At 42.8% G+C, this 20,969-nt stretch overlaps 1 protein-coding gene across 5 annotated transcripts in view; it reads right to left on the bottom strand.

The window, feature by feature from the left end:
* The window catches only part of arvcfb (ARVCF delta catenin family member b), a 551,538-nt gene that overhangs the window by 428,796 nt on the left and 101,773 nt on the right, over nucleotides 1–20,969 (bottom strand). The gene's annotated exons all lie outside the window — the stretch shown is intronic.

Here is a 20,969-nt window from a genome sequence, read left to right as displayed (position 1 = left end):
TTTCTGTATTCATTTCTTCAAAAATTCACAATAAACTCATAAAGTCCAGAAAAGTAGCAAGAATCTTTTGGTGTAGGTAAAAGTAAGTTAAATAAGGGTGATCATAGGTTAAGAAAATAAAGGTTATGGAGTGAATCTGAAACAGTGCTCACTCCATGAGCGTCTCCTGCTGACCTCAATTAGGAATAAACATTCAATGTACACTTATTATCAAAATATGTATGCAGTATACAATCCTGAGATTAATCTTCCCACAGACAGCCATGAAACATCAAACTCCAAAGGGCAAAAAAAAATCCTACAAATGGCAAAAAAAGTGATAAAACACAGAATATTAAAAAAAAAACAATCAAGCCACAAAGTCAATGAAATAGTTCAGAAATGTTCAGTTCCAACTCAGTTCAGTTCAATTTGGTGCTGTGTTGTTCATTGACTGCAGACCAGAGGCAGTCCACCCCAATCAAAATCTTACAAAAGAACAATAAAAAGCAATAAGCAGAAACACATCAAACATGAACTATACAGTCTAGTCCACAAACCACATCAATTCAACCTTGCCCAAGGCACCACCACCATCCTCCAGCTGCAATAAGCAAGACCAAACACGGGCACCGTCCTCCGGATATGGAACATGGTAAGATCAAAAAAAGTAATAAGAACTGGATACATCACCAAATATTCCTGCAGATTTCTACAGCAACACACACAAAATGCTGGAGGAACTCAGCACTCAGCAGGCCAGGCAGCATTCACTGGGGGGGGGGGAGAGTACAGTTGACATTCTAGGCTGTGACCCTTCAGCAGGATTGGAGGGGGAAGAACGATACGGAGTAGAGTTAAAAGGTTGGGGGTGGGGGAGAAACACAAAGTGATAAGTGAAACTGGGGGGGGGGGGGGGGTGAAGTCAAGAGCCAGGAAGTTGATTGGTGGAAGAGATACAGGGTTGGGGAAGAGGAATCTAATAGGAAAGGACAGGTGGCACTGGAAGAAAGAAAGGGGGGAGAAAAAGGAGACCACCCGACAAGGAGATTAGAGAAAAGTGAGAGGCAAAGGGGATGGGGAACGGTGAAGTGGTTGGGGGGCGGGAGGCATTGCCAGAAGTTCAAGCAATTGATATTCATGTCATCAGGTTGGAGGCTACCCAGACGGAATACAAGGTGTTGTTCCTCCAACCTGAGCATGGCCTCATCGCAACAGTAGAGGAGCGATGGACAGACATAACATAATGGAAATGGGAAGAGGAATTAAAATGGATAGCCAGTGGGAGATACCACTTTTTCCTGGCAGACAGAGGGGGAGTCTCTTCACTCAGAGGGTGGTGAGAGTTTGGAACGAGCTACCAGAAGAAGTGATGGATGCGAGTTTTACTTCAACATGCAAGATAAATTTGGATAAGTACATGAATGGGACTAGGCAGAAAAATAATTTGGCATGGATTGATGGGCTAAAGGGCCTGTAGCATTGTAGCATTCTGCAGCATGCAGAAGGTTCTATCCAAAGCCACTTAATCCACAAGCTTGAGATCAAATGGACTCGGTTATATATAATTTAAAGATGGAGGTTATTTGCAAACATTTTGCACCCAAGTTGACAAAACAATCACATCTGTCAATCTGCCAAAGGTCCAGGATGCTATGGAATTAACCACAGTAACAGAATTTGCAAAAGTGCACATTTTCTGATTAAATGCTTCTCCCATATTTATGGCTCACATTCTGGCTGGCCTTGCACAAGCAGAGGAAAGTTGTCTTTAATTGCAGAGGGCTCCACAGTATTAAATGCAGTGAAGTTCAAGAGCTGCCAAGCTACATGGGGCTCATGGAAAGACATGAATTATGTAGATGGTGACAGCAAACTGCATTTGCACATTAAAATGTCCGGATCTGCTCAGATGTAAATGAAGTTTTATGACCACAGTAAAATGATATTCTATCTTACAACAGAAAGGATGCATTCAGCATATGGAACTCATGTAGTTTCTGTGAGCATTCAAACTTAAGTTTCCATCCCAGCTTTCTCCACATGAAATATCTTCAAATTCACACCCAGAAGGGCAAAGAACATGAAGCTTTGCATTAGTCAGAACAAAATTCCCTGTTAAAATTCCAAACAAGACTGCCTTACTTTTTTTAAAAAAAACTATGTAGGAACTATGTATCTTTATTTATTGAGATACAGCACGGAATTGGCCCTTCCAGCATTTCGAGCCATGTTGCTTAGCAACCCCAATTTAACCCTAGCCTAATCATGGGACAATTTCCAGTGATTGATTAACCTACCAAATGGTACATCTTTGCACTATGGGTGGAAACCAGAGAACCTGGAAGAAACCCACGCAGTTATTATGGAGAAGATACAAACTCCTTACAGACAGCAGCAGGAATTGAACCCAGGTTGCCAATAAAGTGTTATGCTAACCACGTTAACATTTGCTTTGTATTGTGTTGCACTTTTATCATTTTTATTCTGGAAACTATTCACACTAGTGGAGGCATGGTAAAAGTGAAGGGAATAAGTTGCGTATTCTTACTTATTATTTCTGGCAGTCTGTAGCTCAGGACTAGTGAAGATCATATCTTTGCTGACTGCTGACCACTCAGTAATGCTTAATTGTATGTTTGCTATCTCCAAGTTGTGGTTTGGAGGCTTGCGGGCCTCAATGACCTCCGCAGCCATGTTGACTGGAGTTTGTTCTACCATAATCCTCAGTGCCCTACCGTTCACTGTGTAAGACCTACCCTGGTGGGTCCTACCAGAGAAGCACAAAACCTTGCGCTTGTCTGCATTAAATTTCATCTGCCATTTTTCAGCCCATTTTTCCACTGATGCAGATCCCTCTTCAAGCCATGAAACCTCCCTCACTGTTACTACACCTCCAATCTTGGTGTCATCTGCAAATTTGCTGAGCCAGTCAACCACATTATCACCTAGATCGGGGGTCGGCAACCCGCGGCTCCGGAGCCACATGTGGCTCTTTTACGTCTGTGCTGCGGCTCCCTGTTGCTTTGGGAAATAATTGGTTGTGGCGACCCTTTTCCTGGCACATCCGAACCAGCTCACAATTAGATAGCCTACGGGGGTTTGCGAGCACAGAGCTTTGGAGCCTCTGCGCCATGGGGGGGGGGGGGGGGCAGGTTGAGGGAGGTTTAAAAGTGAGGCTGAAGATTTCGAATAAAGTTTTTTCCTTCGACTGCAGTTACCGACTCCGTGTCGTAATTTTAGCGCTGCGTGTAGCACACCGCTACATGGTCAGTATTTAATTAAAATGTATTTTATGTTAGTTTGTTAGTTTTTGAAATGTAAATCTAAATTTGAAGATTATGGTGATCGTGTACAATCTAAATAAGACGTTGTGGCGACCCATTTCCTGACACATCCGAACCGGCTCACAATTAGCCAGCGTTCAGGCTAAGGGAGATAGCCTACGGGGGTTTGTGAGTACGTGTCTTTTGCAGCATCCGCGCCCATGGGGGGAGGGTTGAGGGAGGCTTAAAAGCAAGGCTGTTTAGTTCGAATAAAGCTATCTTTGACTGCAGTTTACTGACTGCGTGTAGCACACCGCTACAACGTGTTTTTATCGCTGGCTGTCCAGAGGGGAGGTGCTGAAACGCTTTGTCGCGTGTCTGGAAGAAGTGAAAACTTTCCTGGGCAGCAAAGGGCTCAACTTTCCTGAGCTGGAACAGCCAGAGTAGCTGGAAAAGCTACACTTCATGGTAGACATGACAGCGCACCTGAACACGCTAAACACAGCTCTTCAACGGGGTAAGGACGTACAGCCCTGCACATGTTGGAGGATGTTTTGGCATTCGAGCGCAAGTTGACGTTGCTTGCCAGAGATTTACAGAAAGGCACATTGTCTCACTTCCCCAATTTGAGAGAGTTCAAACAAGGTCACGACATGATAAATTCGGGGTATTTACATTCTGCAATCATCGCAATGCAAACATCGATTGGGAAACGCTTCTGTGAGTTCAGAGAGGAAAAAAACACATTATCCTTCCCGGTCACTCCCCTAAGCATCGATCCATCCCTACTGAATACGACTGCATTGTCAGGTGTGAGTCAACCTGAACAAGTATGATAAATATTTTAATTGCCTATTATTTTACGTATATTCATATGTTTTCATTGTTCAGTGAAATAGTCCTTTTATTTTTCAGGTTGACAGCTGGCTGACGTTATTTTTGGTTTGCTGCTGGCGGCAAATTTAAGTTTGGCATTTTTCATAAATACAAGAAGGACTCAAATAGACGTTGAGTATTTTACTTAAAAGTAACCTTCAACCCAACGTCTTTTTTTCGGAGTTCAAAATGTTTTTGTTGCATGCAGAAATGTAATTTCGTTTTCTCTGCAGGAGTTCATCAATTTCATAAATGCAACACATTATAGTTTGTTTATACATAGCATAAAGGCAAAACAAAATGTTGTATGCAGTGTTATTTCATTTTAAATGTCAAACGGGTTTTGCGGCTCCCAGTGTTTTCTTTTCTGTGGGAAACGGGTCCAAGTGGCTCTTTCAGTGGTAAAGGTTGCTGACCCCTGACCTAGATCATTCATATACATGACAAGAGGACCAACACCAATCCCTACCGTACGCCACTAGTCGCAAGCCTCCAGTCAGATACATGCATCTCTACAACCCCTGTCTGGCTTCTCCCACAAAGCCAATGTCTTAATCCAATATACTACCTTATCCTGAATGCTGAGTGATTGAATCTCCTTCACCAGCCTCCCATGCAAAACTTTGTCAAATACCTTACTAAAGTCCATGTAGATAACATCCACTTTCCTAGCAACTTGCTTGAAAAACTCAACTACACCTTGGTTGGCTGGTTAATAGACAAGTTGCCCCTCGTGTGTTGGTGAATTTGGTGGTAGTGGTGCTAGCTGGAAAGAATTAGTGAGAGAGTGGGGGAATTGCAAAATAGTGTTTAATTGAAGTGAATGGGTACTTAATGGAACAGACTGAGTTGGCTAAAGCGCCCGTTTTCATGCCGTGGAACAACTCGGGAAGAAGAAATAAAAAAATAGCAAACATAGACATTACAGCCAGGCATCCAGTAAGGCAAGCATGAGGTAGGACATTTGGCAACAGTAAAGAAATTCAAATGATAGCAACTACAGAGCATCACTATTTCTAAACTTGCAACTTTTTAAAATGGTAACACCACGACCAGCCTGTTATAAACAAGTCAAAAGGAGAGAGGAATCTGAGATGGCAGCCTAGATTATCAAATGCCCTCATGTTGCACATTTAAATTTCTGGTTTTATGGCATTGACTTGCCTTTTTCTGATTAAAAACTGCTCCTGAAGTTAAACTAGATGAATCAAACGGTCAAGGAGATCTAAACACAGTTGCAGGTAGACTAGAAATAACAATGGAGTTGAAAAGAAAGAGGTACAGTTGGTCCTCCTTATCCGCGACGGATTGTTTCTGGGACGCCCCTGCGGATACCAAAATTCGCAGATGCTCAAGTCCCTTATTTAACCTGTCTCAGTGCGGTGGACATTAGGACCTGGCGTCGCAGCTCTGAATCCGCAGTGTTTCTGTTCACGAAAATAATCACAATCATGATTGAAAATAAAGTGGAAATAATAAAGCGATCGGAAAGAGGAGAAACACCATTGGTCATTGGAAAAGTGTTAGGCTACGTCGGTCAATGATTGGAACAACTTTAAAGGATAAAGTGAGAAAGGCTACAATTATTACTAGCAACGCAGTGGTTTAATTCTTGAGTTTTGGGTTTTTGATCCTCCACATCAACCCAGCACGACGGAGAGCGCACTCGATAGTGATCTGTCACTTGTTCGAACTCGGGAACCTCCCGAGCCCGGTGCTGAAACATACGTTCCTAAGTGTTTTATATGCACAGAAAGGTAAAATATATACTATATACGAATGCAAACGTTTGACTAACTGATGCTAAATAATACCAGATGTACCTGCTCAGACTTACTTAGTAAGAGAACTTTCGATTTTTTTCCAATCCTGATCCATGATAACCCATGCACATCCTCCCATATACCTTAAATCATCTCCAGATTACTTATGATACCTAATACAATGTAAGTGCTATGTAAATAGTTGTTATCCTGCATTGTTTAGGGAATAATGACAAGAAAATAAAGTCTATACATACTCAAACAACAAGTGCTGGAAGAGCACTTCCAGGTTTTCCCGATTTGCGGTTGGTTGAATTTGCACATGCAGAATTCGCGGATAAGGAGGGTTGACTGTACAAATAGTTCTAATGATGAAACAGATACAGAGGAAAACACAGAACTATATTGTTTTTAATCAATTGTTATTACTAATTTTTTTTAATCAATGCAGCATTGATGATCTGTCTGGGTGAATCACATCTTTCTATGACATAACCACAAGAAACTGCAGAGTGTTATTCAAACAGCTTGGCTCATCACAGAAACCAGACTCTGACTACACTTCAATAAAGCAGGCAGCATAACCAAAAATTCTACCCAAGACTTGCTTTATTTGGTATCTCAACTTTGAGTCTGCAGACCCCTTGCTCAATGATATTAGAACATGGCATAAAAAGGTTAGGAGCCCCGAATCAGCAAAAGATACAAAAGCTTGAAAACACATACCACCAGGCACAAGGACAGCTTCCACCCCGTCACCAAACTCCAGACTACACTTCTTGTACAATAAGGTGGACTCCGCCTCGCAGCCGACCTGGTTATGATCTTTTATTTTATTGTTTACTCGCACTATACTTTGTTACTGTTACAGTTCATTCTGCATTGTTATTGTTTTGCCTTGTCCTATCTCAATGCACTGCGTAATGTTTTGATCTGAGTGGCTGGATGGAGATACTTTTCTACCAAAGGAGGCAAAAAGTGCTCCTTCCCTCCACTAACCTGCCAGTCACCTTTGTGCAAAGCTGTAGCACCTACTTATACCCCTGATCAGGGTCATGTGAAGCCATGGGAGCAGGTGGAGGATGGTCAAATGAGCAGCTGCTGCAATCACAAGTTCTGGTTATGCAACCACTGACAACAGGCAGACAATCCCCAAAGAGAAGTGATGATGGCTGGGGTCACCCGTATTGGAAAGACACTGCCCAAAAGGCAGCAATGGTAAATCACTTCTGTAATGTTGATGGTGACAGTGGTGATGGTTCTGGTCAGTATGAACAAACTTTTCACTGCATCTTGGTATATGTGACAATAATGGACCAATACTACACTCAAACACAGAGCTGGGCTCAACTTCAGATCACGTCCTGTAAGTATGTGCAGAGTAGAAAACAGTGAAAGTGGGCTTTGGAACTGTTCTGAGAATAGGCTAACTTTTCGCTTGGCAACAAATGAAAACTGCAACCATTCAAATAGAGCACCAATAAAGGAATTAGCATGATTCTGGAAGGTTGGTGGGGGTGGTAAAAGAAAACAAAAAACATATTGTTTTATGTGAACAACAGCTACCTTAGGAAACACCTTTATTGTGAGTCATCTTAATTAGATTAGCATTGCCTACCCGCACACATACAATCACACACAAATTGGGCTCAAGCACAGGTATACTTGCCCTCTGCCACCTTCCTGGCCATGAATCACTTTGTTAGATTATATACAAAATTATGGATAGCATAATTCTGGATGAACTAAAATGAGGGCCAATCTTCAGCAAATAAAACCTGAACAAAACTTATCTCCCAACTGATTACCTTATGGCTTATGAAACCACAAACTGTGGATGGATTTGTTTGCATGTCATACATGTTGACAACGAGAGACTCGGGGGTATCTTTTGCGAAATTACATGAATGGATGTGGGACATTCTGCATCTGTCCCATTGAAACAACATTGGGAAAGGCATGAGATTAGGGGTCCCCCCACCCTTTTATCTGCCATGAAAGCCTGCCACTAACAAAGGGGCTCGTGGACACCAGCTTGGAAACCCTTGCACTAGATCAGGGGTCGGCAACGTTTACCACTGAAAGAGCCAATATGGACCCATTTCCCACAGAAAAGAAAACACTGGGAGCCACAAAACCCGTTTGACATTTAAAATGAAATAACACTGCATACAACTGTTTTTTTTGCCTTTATGCTATGTATAAACAAACTATAATGTGTTGCATTTATGAAATTGATGAACTCCTGCAGAGAAAACGAAATTACATTTCTGCACGCAACAAAAACATTTTGAACTCCGAAAAAAAGACGTTGGGTTGAAGGTTACTCCATAGTTAGCCTACCTTGGATCGAAGAATTAAAAGAAAGCGCGCACTGGCGGGTGTCAGGCATTGGCAGTGGTGATGTATATTAATAGCGATAAAAAACTCGTTGTAGCGGTGTGCTACACGCAGCGCTAAAATAAAGACATTGCAGTCAAGGTAACTTTATTCGAACTAAACAGCCTTGCTTTAAAGCCTCCCTCAACCTGTCCCCGTGGGTGCGGATGCTCCAAAAGACACGTACTCACAAACCCCCGTAGGCTATCTAGCCGGAACGGTGGCTAATTGTGAGCTGGTTCAGATGTGCCAGGAAATGGGGTCTCCACAACGTTTTTAGATTGTATAAGATCACCATAATCTTCAAATTTCGAATTACATTTCAAAAACTAACAAACCACGGGGAGCCGCAGTACAGAGATCAAAGAGCCGCAGGTTGCCGACCCCTGCACTAGATGAATGGTCCTGCTGTTAACACATTGTTAAAGGTGCAACCCTGTTACAGTTCAGGACAGATCTGTTTGTCATTTCATGTTCTGGTTAGTTGTATAATCATGGAGTCATCCTTCAGCACTGGGAAATGTGGAATTTGTTGCCATAAATGGCTGTGGAGGCTAGGTCACTAAGTGTATTTAAGGTAGAGGTTGATAGGTTCTGGATTAATCAGGGCATGAAGAGTTATGGGGAGAAGGCAGGAGAATGGGATTGAGAGAGAAATGTATCAGCCATGATGGAACAGCAAAGCAGACTCGATCGGTCAAATGGTCCAATCCCGCTCTCATGTATTATGGTCACTTTGAACTAAGGGGGTATATTTTGGAAGTCTAGAGTTTGTACTGAGGCTTACAGAACAGACACTGGAACCCTGTATATTCAAAGGAACCCTGCTAGCAAGGATTGTCGCCGTTGTAAACCTGTAATTCTGTAAATTTATCCAAATACATTTCAAATGTTAATATAAATGATCAGAGCAAATGAACTGGTAGTTAATTGTATCTTTGTGTTAAAGAGGTATAAAACAGTGTCAGGAAAGTGAAATTCTCTGGTACTCTCTCCCCTCCCCCCAGAGGTTTGCTGAGTGAATAAATAAAAACTTTTATATTTCCTATCACAAATAGAAATATCTGCAGATGCTGGAAATCAGAAGTGGAGAAAAAAAGATGAGAAGGCAGTTAAGAAGATGGGGGAAGGAGGGGGAAGAAATACAAGGTAGTAAGTGATAGGTGAAATTCCAGAAATAAGAAGTCCTCCTCCTTCAAAGAAAGTCCACCACATTTTTCATTAAATACATGTTTGCTTTCACTCCATCTTCCTGCCACGCCACAAAGGATGGGGTTCCTCTTGTCCTCACTTACCACCCCACCAACCTCCTTTGCCAACACACAATTCTCTACCTTCTGCCATCTCTAACAGGATCCCACCAAGCACATCTTCCCTCCCCCTCCTTTCTTGCTTTCCAGAGGGTTCGCTCCTTACATGATTCTCTTGTCCATTCATCCCTTCCTACTGATCTCTCTCCTGGCATTTATCCTTGGAACAAGTGCTATACCTGCTCCTACACCACCTCCCTCACTAACATTCAGGACCACACACAGTCCACCTTCCAGGTGAGGCGTCACTTAACCTGTGAGCTTGTTGGGTCATTTACTGTATTTGGTGTTCCTGATGTGGCCTCCTTTGTACCGGAGAGACAGACTGGGAGACAGTGCCGCCGAGACCTACGCTCCATCTACCAGAAAAAGTGAGATCTCTCAGTGGCCACCCATTTTACTTCAACTTCCCATTCCTATTCCGACATGTTAGTCCATGGCCTCCTCTACAGCCATGATGAGATTGAAGGAGCAACACCTTATATTCAAACTGGGTAGCCTCCAAGTTGATGGTATAAACATCAATTTATCAAACTTCTGGTAATGCCCCCACTATTCTCCCTCACCATTCCCCATTCCCTTCCTCACCTTATCTTCTTACCTGCCCATTACCTCCTTCTGGCATTCCTCCCTCCCTCTTCACTTTCTTTCATAACCTTCCATCTTCTCCTGTCAGATTCCCCTTCGCCAGCCCTTTATCTCTTTCATCAATTGACTTCACCCCTCAATCCCAGCTTTACTTTATCACCTGCAACCTTGCATTTCATCCTCCCTTCCCCCCCCCACCTTCTTACTCTGACCTCATCTCCTTTCTCCTATTCTGATGAAGTGTCCCAATCTGAAACATCAACTGTTTACTCTTTTCCATAGATGCTGCCTGGCCATCCAAGTTCCTCCAGTATTTTGTGTGTGTTGCTGTAGTATTTCCTAGTTGCAGCTTCTGTGGAGTACAGTTTTAGTCAGTCACAACACTTTCACAGTGTTTCCTCGACTCCAGCAGACCTTCACACTCTTTCTCTCCCGATCAAAGCTGCCAGCTGCACTCACCCCGTTCCCAAACTGTAGGAGCTGCATTCTAAGCTGATGGGAATCATTGCGGACTCAAAGGGCACTTCAATGAAGAACATTATCTTGTACATGAGAGAAAGACGACAAAAATAAGAAAGACATGTAGAAGAAATTCAAAGGTCAAGTTCTGACTGGGCTCAAAACAGGCAGATTCTTCATGGCAAAAGAATGCAACTCTAAGAATGATAAATGAAGAAACTTATTTTTGTAGTTACAGTACTGCAGCAGTTAGCACAATGTTATTACAGCTCAGTGCATTCTGGAGTTCAGCATTTAACTCCAGTGCTGTTCTCTGGGGAGTCTCTGTATGTCCTCCCCATGGATAGATTTTCCCCGGGTGCTTCAGTTTTCTCCCACATTCTGAAGATGTACCGGTCAGTAGGCTAATAGGCCATTGTAAATTCTCCATTAAAGAGTTAGGGTTAATCTGAGTGAGGTTGCTGGCGAAGCATGGCTTTAAAGTCCAGGAGGGCCTACTTCATGCTGTAGCAATAGATAGACAGAATTTGTAAAGTACTTAAATATTGCCAAAATGAACAAAATAATCAAAGCTCGGAAAAAGCCATATGCAAGCCAAAATATACGAATGTCACTGTTTAATCAAAGCAATAGCAAAGTAACAATTGTTGCAGGAACCAATGGTTGCATATACATATCACATTTTTTTAATAATGTCCTGCAAGTAGTTAGCATTTGACAGTGTATTAGCAATGTGTTGTCAAATACTATCAAACAATGGGTATCACGGCAGCACAATTACATCACCAGCAACCTAGGGTTCATATATCACCTCCGTCTGTAAGGAGTCTGTACATCCTCCCAGTGACTGCGTGGGTTTCCTCTGTACGCCAGTTTCCTCCCACATTCCAAAGGCAAAGCCCAGGCCCCCGACAGTTGGAAGTGGCAGCGAAGCCTCCCTTGACCTGGAGTGCCTGACGACTCGACCCGCCGATCAATCCCCGCAGGACGCGTCCACCAACCTCAAAGAGCTGCCAACAACACACTGCATCGATGGAAACCAGGAAAGATGCACAAATTACCAAGGAAGCGTGGGAAAAGAGCTGGGCTGCTGGTCAGATTGAAGCGGAGGGGCTTTAGAATCCCTCTGCCCACCATCCTACTAGCTAATGTGCAAGCCATAGAGAACAAGTTGGATGATCTTAAAGGGAGACTCACCTACTACAGGGAGATGCAGAACTGCCGTGTATTCTGTTTGACAGAGTCCTGGCTCTCCCCTGCCACCCCTAACTATGCCATCCGACCAGAGGGATTTTTGATCCACTGGATGGACCGCACGGCGTCTTCGGGCAAGACGAAGGGAGGTGGTGTCTGCCTGCTGACCAACACTGCATGGTGCTCGGACACAGTGGCACTGACAAGCTCCTGCACTCCGGACCTGGAACATCTGTCAGTGAAGTGTCTTCCCCATTATCTGCCACAAGAATTCACCTTGGTCATATTGACAGCGGTCTACATTTCCCCCCCAGGCAGACGTGGAGTGTGCTGTGAATACACTGAATGCCAACATCAGTGAACTTGAGACCAGGTATCCGGAGACTTTGCTCATTACAGCCCAGAAGTTTAACCAGGCCAACCTCAGAAAAGCGCTGCCAAAGTTATACCAGCATGTCTCCTGCTCCACTGGAGGCCCGAATATACGTGACCACTGCTACATAGCAGTCAAGGATGCCTACTGTTCTGTCCAACGACCTCACTTCGGAAAATCGGACCATCAGGCCGTATTCCTCCTCCCGGCTTACAAACAGAAACTGAAGCGGGAGGTCACAGTGTCAAAAGTGATGTCGCATTGGACAGAGGAAACGGATGAGATCCTCCGTGACTGCTTTGAATTGGTAGACTGGTTAGTTTTCAGGGACTTGGCAGCTAACCTCGATGAGTATGCCTCAGCTGTCATGGGCTTCATCTGGAAATGCACAGAGGACTGTGTGTCTCACAAGACGATCCGGGTATTCCCTAACCAGAAACCTTGGATGACTTATGAAGTCCAGTCCCTTTTGAAGGCTAGAGCTGCAGCTTTTAAGTCCAGAGATTCCAGTCACTTCATGGAATCCAGGCATGAACTCCAGAAAGCCATTAAGGGTGCCAAGAGGCAATATCGAGCCAAGTTGGAAGCCCAGGCTAACCAGAGGGATGCCAGTAGACTATGGCAGGGTCTAAGTGAGATCACTAGGTGCAAAGAAAAGGCTGGGAATATCAATAACTATTGTGCTTCTCTTCCTGACAAACTTAATGTATTCTACACAAGATTCGAACAGAAGAGGAGCGTCCTGCCCCCTCTGGATGAACTGGACCTGGTGACATCAAGATTCATCGTCACCGAGGAAGATGTTAGAAGAGCCTTCCTGAAGCTAAGTCCAAGGAAGGCGATGAGCCAAGATGTCATCCCGGGATGGGTTCTCCAGGCCTGTGCAAGGGAGCTAGCTGGAGTGTTTGCTGACATCTTCAACAGCTCCCTGCTTCAGTCTAAGATCCCCTCGTGTTTAAGAAGGCAACGATAATCCCGGTGCCGAAGAAAAGCAAGGTGGCATGTCTGAATGACTACCGACCTGTGGCTCTGACATCAATTGCTCTGAAGTGCTTCGAGCGATTGGTTATGGCACACATCAACCATAACCTACTGGTCAACCTCAACGCTTTGCAATTCGCCTACCAGAGCAACAGGTCAACTGCAGATGCCATCTCTCTGGCACTACATTCCTCCTTAGAACACCTGGAGAACAAAGACGCATATGTAAGACTCCTTTTCATCGACTACAGCTCTGTCTTTAATACCATAATTCCAAATAAACTGATTCCTAAGCTCCGGAACTTGGGTCTTAGCACTCAGATCTGCAGCTGGATCTTCAACTTCCTCACAGACAGGACCCAGGCTGTAAAAGTAGGGGACAAGCTCTCCTCTACAATCACTCTGAGCCACCGGTGCCCCACAAGGCTGTGTACTCAGCCCCCTACTGTACTCACTGTACACCCATGATTGTGTAGCCCAAGTTTACATCAAACTCAATATATAAGTTTGTTGATGACATCACAATTATAGGCCATATCTTGGGTAATGATGAGTCTGAGTACAGAGAGGAAATTAAGAACCTGGTGGCATGGCGCGAAGACAATAACTTCTCCCTCAATGTCAGCAAGACAAAGGAATTGGTTGTTGACTTCAGAAGGAGTAGCGGACTGCACAACCTCATCTACATTGGTGGTGCGCAGGTGGAACAGGTCAAAAGTTTTAAGTTCCTCGGGGTGAATATCACAAATGACCTGACTTGGTCTAACCAAGCAGAGTCCACTGCCAGGAAGGCCCACCAGCACCTTTACTTCCTGAGAAAGCTGAAGAAATTTGGCCTGTCCCCTAAAACCCTCACTAATTTTTTTTTTATATAGATGCACCATAGAAAGCATTCTTCTAGGGTGCATCACAACCTGGTATGGAAGTTGTCCTGTCCAAGACCGGAAGAAGCTGCAGAAGATCATGAACATAGCCCAGCACATCTCACAAACCAATCTTCCTTCCTTGGACTCACTTTACACCGCACGCTGTCGGAGCAGTGCTGCCAGGATAATCAAGGACACTACCCACCCAGCCAACACACTTTTTGTCCCTCTTCCCTCCGGGAGAAGGTTCAGGAGCATGAAGACTCGTACGGCCAGATTTGGGAACAGCTTCTTTCCAAATGTGATAAGACTGCTGAAGAGATCCTGACCCGGATCTGGGCCGTACCTTCAATATATCTGGACCTGACTTGCACTACCTTACTTTCCCTTTTCTATTTTCTAATTATGATTTATAAGTTACATTTTTTTATTATATTTATTTTGATTTAGAAACATAGAAAATAGGTGCAGGAGTAGGCCATTCGGCCCTTTGAGCCTGCACGGCCATTCAGTATGATTATGGCTGATCATCCAACTCAGAACCCTGTACCTGCTTTCTCTCCATACCCCCGATCCCTTTAGCTACAAGGGCCATATCTAACTTCCTCTTAAATATAGCCAATGAACCGGCTTCAACTGTTTCCTGCGGCAGAGAATTCCACAGATTCACCACTCTCTGTGCGAAGAAGTTCTTCCTCATCTCGGTCCTAAAAGGCTTCCCCATTATCCTTAAACTGTGACCCCTCGTTCTGGACTTCCCCAATATCACTCTGGTGATTGTATGCTCTAGTATCAATTGATTGGTGACAATAAAGTAAATTTATTAAGTTAATTCGTCACCAAGGTGTAAAAGGGTGACGAGGATGCATTGCCCGTTACCATTCTGTATCTGTGCTGTGGTGTATGAAATTTTGTAAAAATATCAGGTGGGAGTATGAACTAATCCAAATGACACCAAATCTTTGAGGTTGCAGCATGTAGGGTGTCTGTACAAGTTAAACACTGTTGGTTTGTTATTGGCGACTGGATTCTTGCACTGGAGGTTTGTTAAATGTCTGCTAATAGTGGCTGCATGATCCTCTCTTAGCCTCAAGGCACCAGTGGCATGAAAACAAAAGTCCAAAGAGTTCCAGTCTCTGCATGTCTCAGCATGCTTCTGGATTGAACCCGTTTATTGGGATACCTTTCGTTTGGTTCTTGGGACCACCTAGACCAGGGGTCGGCAACCCTTACCACTGAAAGAGCCATGTGGACCCGCTTCCCACAGAAAAGAAAACACTGGGAGCCACAAAACCCGTTTGACATTTAAAATGCATACAACGGTTTTTTTGCCTTTATGCTATGTATAAACAAACCATAATGTGTTGCATTTATAAAATCGATTAACTCCTGCAGAGCAAACGAAATTACATTTCTGCATGCAACAAAAACATTTTGAACTCCAAAAAAAAGACGTTGGGTTGAAGGTTACCACATCATTAGCCTACCTTGGATCGAAAAATTAAAAGAAATCGCGCACTGGCGGGTGTCAGGCATTGGCAGTGGTGACGTATATTAATAGCGATAAAAACACGTTGTAGCGGTGTGCTACATGCAGCGCTAAAATAATGACACGGAGTGGTTAAACTGCAGTCAAAGATAACTTTATTCAAACTACACAGCCTTGCTTTTAAGCCTCTCTCAACCTGCCCCCTGTGGGCATGGATGCTCCAAAAGACACGTACTCACAAAGCCCCATAGGCTATCACCCTTAGCCAGAACGCTGGCAAATTATGAGCCGGTTCGGATGTGCCAAGAAATGGGTCGCCACAACGTTTTATTTAGATTGTACAAGATCACCATAATCTTCAAATCTAGAATTACATTTCAAAAACTAACAAACTAACATAAAATACATTTTAATTAAATACTCATTTATTTTCCAAAGCCACAGGGAGCCGCAGCACAGAGTTGAACGAGTCGCATGCGACGCCGGAGCCGCGGGTTGCCAACCCCTGACCTAGACCAAGGAATCATGATTGGTTGGTGCCTTGGACAGGCCCAGGGTGGTTTCGCGAGTTGGAAATCTAGGTCCCCTCTGACAACAGCAACAATTAAGGTCACCCAACGATGACAACAATCAAATGGAAACTAAAGATTGTGAGCCCCGAGATCTTTGCAACTGCTTACAAAGTATTTAATATGGTTTTATATATGCTTTCTGTTTTATAATGAATTAGGCTCATTACTTTTGCTGTGCTTGTACAAGAGGTGATTGATATATTTGAAGCCTAAGGTAAAAGGAGTCAATTTTCATATACCTAGCACATTCATTTTTCAACATAGTCCCCTCCTACATTTACACACTTCGTCCAGCAGTCGTGGAACATACGGATCTTGGACCTCCAGAAAGTATCCACAGCAGAGGTGATTGATAAGTTTGTGGCCTAAGGCAGAAGGAAATGATTTATACAGCTCGTTACATGCACATCTCAACTCTGAGTGATTATGCAGAAAATTTGAAGTTAATTAACTCACCTCCTTCTACCTTAGGGCACGAACTTATCAATCACCCCAATGAGCCCCATTGGAGGCTGTATCTAAAACAATGTGTCAAGAGTACAGGAAGGAGACGGAGAGCTTAGTTACATGGTGTCATGAGAACAACCCTTCCTTCACGTCAACAAATGAGCTGGTCAGTGACTTTGGTACTGGGGGGGGGGGGAGAGAGAAGAAAGAGACTAAGACAGTGCACATGCTCCCATCAAATTCAACAGCATTTAGGTTGGGAGGGATTCAGAGTTAACTTTAACTTTTGTTTCAAGTATCTAATTCACCAGTACGTTTGAATTTATTTTTACACTTGATTTAGGATGCAACTAGAATTTTAAACTAATTCTGCAGATACTGGAATTTGAGAGCAATACACACACACAAAATGCACTAGGACCTCTCCAGGAGTCCCTTCTCCAGGACTTAAAAAGGAAGAAGACTCCAGAATAAAAAGATAGGGGAAGGGGAAGGCAGATTGCTGAAAGGTGGTACTGAAGCCAGGTGGGTAGGAAAAGTAAAGAGCAGGAGAGGAAGGAATCTGATAGGAGAGCAGAGTGGACCATAGGAAAGGGCAGAAAGAAAGGTGATAGACAGGCAAGGGGTAAGAGACCAGAGTGGGGAATAGAAGAGGAGAGAGGAAGGGAAATTTTATTTACTGGAAGGAAAAAATGATATTCGCTCCATCAGGCTGGAGGCTACCCAGACAGAACACAAGAACACTGATTTCTCTGACTTCCAGCAATCCCTCCCCCACATCATTCCCCATTCCCTTTCTCACCTCATCTCCTTATCTGCCCATCACCTCCCTCTGGTGGCTCCTCCCCTTTTATTTCTTCCATGGCCTTCTGTCCTCTATCAGATTCCCCCTTCGCCAGCCCTGCATCTCTTTCACCAATCACCTTCCCAGCTCTTAACATCACCCCTCCCCTCCATCTTCAACTCTGACTCTAATCTTATTTTTTCTCCAGTCCTGAAGGTGGTTCTTGGCATCAAAACATTGATTATACTCTTTTCCATAGATACTGCCTGGCCTGCTGAGTTCCTCCAGAATTTTGTGTGTGTTGCTTGGATTTCCAGCCATCTGCAGGTTTTCTGTTTTTTCAGAATACAAGGTGCTGCTCCTCCATCCTGAGAACAAGAAGCGGTCATGGACTGACATTTATTTATTGGAATTTACAGATTCAAGCTTGCATATCCCTTGTGCATTTCTCTTTTAGTGTTTTTAATAAAGTATCCCAACAAGCTCATGAAACTCAAAATGAAGTCAGAGGGTCATTTTGACCTATCAATCAAATCCAACATGCTACGGTGAACAAATTAAATGACTGATGCATCTGATAGTTACTCAAACGTAATCTGAAGTTCAAATCTACAGGCACACTGTTCCATCAATTCCCTTATATGTAGTGGGAGGCCAACACAAACTACTTAGCTTCATTTCACCACCGATGATTTATTATTTTGTCTTGCACCAAACTGAAGAATTTTTAAATGTTTCCCAGTGCCACAACTCAAGAACCATGAATGGAATACTGGAATAACCAGCCAGGTGATCCACAACCATATTGTACACTTGCTTACAAAAAGGCATGTGCGCTTTGCTGTTGTCTATATTTGAAATGTGTGGAATAGCTTTTCTTAGTGCAACAGAGAACAAAATTATAAATTCACCACACTGACATAAAACTCAGCAAACAACTGGGCTTTTCTTAAAGTATGTGCAGCATCTACTCAAATAAACCAACAATGCTCAGAGACTAAGCGGGGGGGGGGGGGGGGGGGGGGGTGTTTGACCTTGTATGACGGGCTTTCCAGTCCAAATAACAATAAGGATCCAAAAATCAAAGAATACATTCAGTCCTTGATTAAGAAACTAGCAAAACAAATGATCTCAAAGTGACAAAAGTAAGTAATGAAACTAAAAGTAGGGATAAAACAATATAAACAGACTTGGCATATTAAACATATTTAAGTGAGTTTGCTTAATTATGTTGAAGAAAGCTTAGTGATTGTAAATGTAATTAAGTGGTCAACAAAAAAATGATAACACCCCTAGCTTACTTCCTTAGCTAGACTAAACACAAAAGCATGAATGAGTAACTAAATCTCTTCAACTTCCCATGCCCCTACCCAACTGACTAACTACCATAATAAATGTGGAACACAAAATAAAATACAGATAGAAAATAGATGCATAGCTCACAATTTAACTGTTTAATACCATAGAACACTACAGCACAGGCCCTTCAGCCCTCCATGTTGTGCCAACCCATATAATCCTTTAAAAAAGTACTAAATCCACAACCCTCCATTTTCTTTCATCCATGTACCTGTCCAAGAGGCTCTTAAACACCCCTAATGTGTTAGCCTCCACCACCATCCCTGGCAAGTCATTCCAGGCACTCACAACCCTGTGTAAAAAAACTTACCCCTGATGTCTCCCCTAAACTTCCCTCCCTTAAATTTGTACATATGCCCTCTGGTGTTTGCTGTTGGTGCCCTGGGAAACAGGAACTGACTTATCCACCCTATCTATGTCTCTCATAATCTTGTATTATCATTAGATTCCAACTTGGATTGTTGAAATAAAAATTGTTAATAACATGAAAACATTGCCGTTTATAAATTACTTAAAATCTAGAAATATAAAGGAATAAAGTCTGAGCAACACACACAAATTGCTGGTGGAACTCAGCAGTCCAGGCAGTATCTATGGAAAAGAGTAAACCTTAGAAATTTGAGCCAAAAGAGTGAGAGTGCACTAGAATGTGTGAGTGTCTTGTATTTCCAAGATCTGCAGATTTTTTTGTCTCTGAGCTAGAAATGACAATGTTGTCATTTGGTACATAATGAATTCTTGGTCAGCAAGGGAAAATAAAATGTCATTAAGTGGTGAATAAAAGTTATAAAATGCTGAACAGTTAATCATTAAAATCTTGATTGGAAGAGGTCCTTAGAGACAAAAGTGTCATCATCGCTACTGACTGATAATTTAAAATAATGGATGTCAAGTAAAAAACCACAGCTCAGGGTGAACAAACACTGATTCAGAGGTAGGTTCTGAGTATCCTCAACAAGAATGAAAATAGCAATTCCAGAAGACAATTGTTAAAGCTACATCTCCCCAACAGTGATCAATAAACCTGCAAATTTACAATTGCATTTCTGGAACAAAACTGAAATTTATTTTTTTTAAAGCTTCTTCATTAGGAAAGGATGAAGTATAAAGACAGGTTCAATTAAAGGTGAACAAACTGACAAATCAACTACGATGATCCATGAAGTAACATTAAAAATAAATCTGAATTGTCACATGACTTCAGCATCAGGAGCAGTGAACTGGGCCAAACCCCCTCTGCCCCCGCTTTAGTGAACTAATTAAAAAGTACAGCGTGGGAAAGGAGGATAAAGAAAAGAATGCTTCACTGTTGTTCAATTGGCAATTAAAAGAAAAGACAATTAATGTTTACAATCAACTGCCTCCTCCCCGTGCCAAAACACTGAATGAGAACCATGCTTTACACATTATACGTTTTACATATTTACACACAGCACAGTGTTGAAACACCAAGGTTCAGAAAGTGTCCTGTACTTCACACTTTATCATACTTGCCTATATACACATATATAGTACAGTACAGCACAGAAACAGATCCTTTGGCACATCTAGTTGTGCCAAAACATTTAAACTGCCTGCTGTCATCAATCTGCATTGGGACCATAGAGCTCTACACTCCTGCCATCCATTTACCCATCCAAATTTCTCTTAAACTCTGACATTGAGCTCACATGCATCATTTGTGCTGGTAGCTCATTCCACACTCTCAGGACCCACTGAAAGAAGCTGTTTCCTCTCATGTGCCCTTTTAAACATTTCACCCTTTACCCATGACTTCTAGTTGTAGTCTCTCCCACCCTCAATGGAAAACGCCTGCTTGCATTTACATTATCTATACCCCTCATAATTTTGTATACCCCCATCAAATCCCCTTCCCAATTCTTAGGTTGCAAGGAATTATGTCCTAACCTATTTAATCTTTCCTCAACTCAGGTCCTCCAATCCCAACAAAATCCTTCCAAATTTTCTCTTTACTCTCTTTACATATTTCCTGTTGGTAAGTGAACAAAACTGCACATAATACTCAAATTAGGCTCACTACCGTCTTCTACAACATAACATACATTTCCTTTACTCAATATATTGATTTATGAAGGTCAATGTGCCAAAAGCTTTATTTACGATCCTACCTACCTGTGACTCAACTTTCAATGAATTATGGACCTGTATTCCCAGATCCCTTTGTTCCACCACACACTCAGTGCCCGACCGTTCACTGTGTGAGACCTACCTGGTTAGTCCTACTGAAGTGCAACACAACACACTTGTCTGCATTAAATTCCAT

The sequence above is a fragment of the Hypanus sabinus genome, chromosome 18 (assembly GCF_030144855.1).
Source record: "Hypanus sabinus isolate sHypSab1 chromosome 18, sHypSab1.hap1, whole genome shotgun sequence".
In the NCBI taxonomy this organism is placed as follows: Eukaryota; Metazoa; Chordata; class Chondrichthyes; order Myliobatiformes; family Dasyatidae; genus Hypanus; species Hypanus sabinus.
The sequence above is the reverse complement of the archived record's forward strand: the minus strand, read 5'-3'. Positions and strand labels throughout refer to the sequence as shown.